This window comes from Hordeum vulgare, chromosome 1H, assembly GCF_904849725.1.
Source record: "Hordeum vulgare subsp. vulgare chromosome 1H, MorexV3_pseudomolecules_assembly, whole genome shotgun sequence".
In the NCBI taxonomy this organism is placed as follows: domain Eukaryota; kingdom Viridiplantae; phylum Streptophyta; class Magnoliopsida; order Poales; family Poaceae; genus Hordeum; species Hordeum vulgare.
Genome location: NC_058518.1, coordinates 48,313,844 through 48,318,804, shown reverse-complemented (window position 1 = coordinate 48,318,804; position 4,961 = coordinate 48,313,844). Strand labels below are relative to the sequence as shown.

Sequence of the window (4,961 nt, the reverse complement as noted above, 5' to 3'; positions counted from 1 at the left end):
CGGTAGACTATTTTTTTTACTACTTTACAATGGTTTTTACGTTTAGGTAATTAGGACTTTTTTATAGTCACTGACAGGTGTAATGGTCGTGACCAATTTGGTAATGTATAATGGTTCACGTATGCATGTGTAATAGTAAGTTTCAAAAAAAGTTTAGATAGATCTAAACTGTTATAAATCGGGCCTACCAGATTAACTGTCCTTAATTTATATGTATATTATTTAAATCATTTTTATCTAACAGATCAAGAATTGATCTACACCGTAATAACTCGGCCCTATCAGATTAATGGCTCATAAAATCTAATTAACGTGGGATTTTTTAGAGAGCCACAAATTAGTATAAGTATAGATAGATATAGATAAAGCGAGACGAAAGTGATGATATAATAGCACGGTGAAGAAGTTCGTGAGGAGAGGAAACGTTCGCGGTAACGCTGCTAGCAAGAAGCAACTCAGCTAGCACACAAGACCTCGTCGCGGAACCGTCTCCATCTTGGACGTCTGAGTCAAATAAGCCACTCCACTCGTTCTCAACACCAGACGATGGCATTCGCTGCTCGTCCCAAAAATCGTCGCCAGTCCATCTCAGCAATACAATACGCAGGGAGAAAGGAGCAAATTACCCCTCGATTTGCTCAAACAGTAGCGGATGCCATGGAATCCAGAGTGACGAGCACAACCAAAGCTCGTCTCCTCTTGCTCCTGCTACTGGTATGCACATGCGGCGGCGCCGTCTCTCCACGAAGCGACACCGAGGCCGAAGCCAGAGCGCTTTTGGCATGGAAGTCCACTCTCATGATCTCCGACGGGAACGCCGCTTCTCCGCTCTCGTCGTGGTCGCCGGCCAGCCCTGCCTGCGGTTCTTGGTCCGGCGTGGCCTGCAACGCGGCCGGCCGTGTCGCCGGGCTGACGATTCGGGGAGCCGGGGTCGCAGGCACGCTCGACGCCCTGGACTTCTCCGCGTTACCGGCGCTCGCCAGCCTCAACCTCAGCGGCAACCATCTCGCGGGCGCCATCCCCGTCAACGTCTCCCTCCTGACATCGCTTGCCTCGCTCGACCTTTCGAGCAACGACCTCACCGGCGGCATACCGGCGGCCCTCGGGACGCTGCGCGGCCTGCGAGCTCTTGTTCTGCGCAACAACCCGCTCGGAGGGCGGATCCCCGGGTCCCTCGCCAAGCTCGCCGCGCTGCGGCGGCTGGACCTGCAGGCCGTGCGGCTCGTCGGCACGATTCCGACGGGGTTGGGACGCCTGACAGCTCTCAGATTCTTGGACCTGTCCAGGAACAGCCTCTCCGGCGAGCTGCCACCGTCCTTCGCCGGCATGACCAAGATGAAGGAGCTCTACCTGTCAAGAAACAACCTCTCGGGTCTGATTCCAGCTGAGCTCTTCACCAGCTGGCCTGAGGTAACTCTGTTCTTCCTTCACTACAATTCGTTCACGGGAGGCATACCGCCGGAGATCGGCAAAGCAGCCAAGCTGCGGTTCTTGTCGCTTGAGGCCAACAACCTCACCGGCGTCATCCCGGCGGAGATCGGCAGCTTGACTGGCCTCAAGATGCTCGATTTGGGGAGGAACTCGCTATCCGGACCCATCCCTCCTTCCATTGGAAACCTGAAGCTGCTTGTCGTCATGGCTCTGTACTTCAATGAACTCACCGGCTCGGTGCCCCCTGAAGTCGGTACCATGTCGTTACTACAAGGCCTCGACCTCAACGATAACCAGCTGGAGGGTGAGCTGCCTGCAGCGATTTCATCGTTCAAGGATCTGTACAGTGTTGACTTCAGTAACAACAAGTTCACTGGTACAATCCCAAGCATAGGCAGTAAGAAATTGCTCGTGGCTGCCTTTGCCAACAATAGTTTCTCGGGGAGCTTCCCCCGGACATTCTGCGACATCACTTCACTGGAAATGTTGGATTTATCTGGCAACCAACTGTGGGGTGAGCTCCCTAACTGCCTGTGGGACTTCCAGAATCTATTGTTCCTTGATCTGTCTAGCAATGGTTTCTCCGGGAAGGTTCCGTCAGCTGGATCCGCTAACTTATCGTCGTTGGAATCGTTGCATTTGGCAGATAACAGTTTCACAGGTGGGTTCCCAGCTATAATACAGAAGTGCAAGCAGCTGATTGTCCTTGATATCGGTGAGAACTACTTTTCCAGCCAAATTCCATCATGGATAGGTTCAAAACTTCCTTCCCTAAGGATCCTCCGGCTGCGGTCGAACTTGTTTAGTGGTAGCATTCCCTTGCAACTATCACAGCTCTCACATCTCCAACTACTCGACCTATCTGCCAACCATTTTTCAGGTCACATACCGCAGGGTTTGCTTGCCAATTTAACATCCATGATGAAGCCACAGACAGAATTCAACCTGACTTCACTAGTTCACCATCAAGTTTTAAATCTAGATGCTCAGTTATATATTGCCAACCGGATCGATGTAAGCTGGAAGATGAAGAGCTACACATTCCAAGGAACGATTGCACTGATGATAGGTATCGACTTATCAGACAATTCATTCTCTGGCGAGATTCCGACTGAGCTAACGAATCTCCAGGGCCTCCGGTTTCTGAATCTGTCTAGAAACCATTTATCAGGCCACATCCCTGGAAACATTGGTGATCTCAAACTTTTGGAATCCCTTGACTGCTCGTGGAATGAATTGTCAGGTGCTATTCCTTCAAGCATCTCGAAACTGGCGTCTCTTAGTTCGCTCAATCTCTCCAACAATAATCTCTCTGGCGAGATACCAACTGGGAATCAGCTCCAAACACTGGACGACCCTTCCATTTACAACAACAATTCTGGGCTTTGCGGATTTCCGTTGAGCGTCGCATTCGCATGCTCCAAAGGTTCTCCGGTTACTGTGGAAACACTGGACACAGAACTTGAAACCGTATATTTCTACTACTCAATAATTGCTGGGCTCGTCCTTGGATTTTGGTTGTGGTTTGGGTCTCTAGTTTTCTTCGAGGCGTGGAGAACTTTTTTTATGTGTTGTGTAGATAGCCTTCAAGATAAGGTTATGAAAAGATGCAGAGCGTTTCGGTAATGTGTGCCTATATATAGCGTTCTGTACTTGAGTGTAGGATATGCATACAGGATTTATAAACGGAAATTGCGTTTGGAGCTCGGCCTTCATAGAGGCCTTTAAATTTGAAATTCAAATTTCATGAAAATTCATATTTCATGAAAATTCATATTTTTACATTTTCAAAAAAAAATTGAAAAAAATACAGAGATAAGTGAGGACGTAACACACATGTGTGTAAATTTTCAGAAAAAAATACATTGAAATGAGGGTTGTATAAAAAAGACAAATCTGATGCTTTTTGACACATGACTCCATTCGTCGTTTTGGACCATGAATTTATTTATTTTGTGCACATCGTATTTTAAGGTATCTCATTCTATAATTTTACACACATACACGTAACATCCTTTTTTACTTTCGTAGTTTTTTCAGATTTTTTTGAAACCAAAAAATTTGAATTTTGAGTTTTCAAAAATTTCGGCCTTCATGAAGGCCGAGCTCCAAACGTGTGTTCTCATTTATATATGTGTATTTACTCTTTACACCATATATAAAACATGTATTGAAATTGGTATTTACTCTTTGCACCATATATAAGACATGTATTCCTTTAAGAAAATACGTTGTTGCATATTAATTTTGATTGGGAAAAGAGGTGATCGGTTACATTATCTCTTGGTGGCTGCTGCAATGACGGCGAAGGTAGGTGACTGGTGTTAACGTCAAGCTCAGAGGATTATTCATTCCTGATTGTAATTTTCCATCTTAACCGATGGTTCTTCGTGTAAAGGCTAGAGTTCTGTTATATTTCACTTTTGTGAGGTCGGTGGCTTGTAACTAGATTTTATTGTGTGAAATAAAAATGAGGCAATGTATTACCATGAAATAAAACATTACCATCCACCCGTTTTCTTCTTGTGCCTGTATGTGTGAGTGCTCATGTTTGCATGCAAAAGACAAGTCACTAGTAGAATAAAAATTGCCCAAAACGATCACATTTGTGGCTAGGGTAGCAAGTTGCCACATTTTTTTCTGAAAAGTCACAAATCACCCTCACTGTTGCGGTAAATGACTAACAAATCTCACTGATCACAAAGTAACTAGCCTCGTCTAACCACAAAACTAACCAGTTGGCCGCACATGCCAGACTGATTTGGCATTATTATGTGTCAACAATATGCTGAGGTGAAAGATGGCCCCACTTGTTAGCCTCTCATATCCTTTCACCTCTTTTCTTCTTATTCCTCCTCCTTTTTCTCTCTCTAGGCGGAGGTGCTCGCCCGATTGTGGTCGCCGGCGAGCGGAGCCACGCCCCTCCCCACACGGAAACCCTGCCGGCTCCGGGAAGCACCTTATACCGAGAAGCCCCATCGTCGGTTCCCTTCCTATCTTTCTCTTTCCTCTTGCCCTCGACCACCGCCACTCGTCAACAGCCGACTGACAGCATGCAATGGCCGCCCATCGAGACCACGAGCGCGCCATCTCGTGCCAATGGCTATGACTGTCGCCGCTCACCCGTCCACCGACGCTCTGAACACCTCCTTCACCATGCCGCGCTCTCCTCTGTCATGTCATGGCATGGATGCAGTGATGTTGTGCCACCGACCTACCACCCATCACCGCAGTTGCACGTCGACGCATCTAGGTCGTGTTGTCGGCCACCTTCACCCACCTTCTCTCTTTTCCTTTGATTGGGAGGCAGGGGAGAACACCGGCTACCTGTGGCAAGGACCAAGCTGAGGTTGTCGTGCCCTACCTCACCAGCAGGATGGATCCACCTCTCTGGTCGCCTCAGGTTGCCCCAGCCCGCCTCACGCGGGAGGGGGGACTCGTCGTGGACCGCTCTACCGTGGCCACTTCCTCCTTCGTCCACTGGTTCATGACAAGTTGTTACCCTCTCCCTTGCCTCATCCCCACCCCAC

General features: G+C 48.1%; 1 pseudogene across 1 annotated transcript; it reads left to right on the top strand.

The window, feature by feature from the left end:
* Positions 1–449: 449 nt before the first annotated feature.
* On the top strand, positions 450–3,131 carry LOC123416415 (annotated as a pseudogene). The gene has a single exon (XR_006616123.1). The product of XR_006616123.1 is annotated as a probable leucine-rich repeat receptor-like protein kinase At1g35710 (transcript).
* The last annotated feature ends 1,830 nt before the right edge of the window (positions 3,132–4,961 follow it).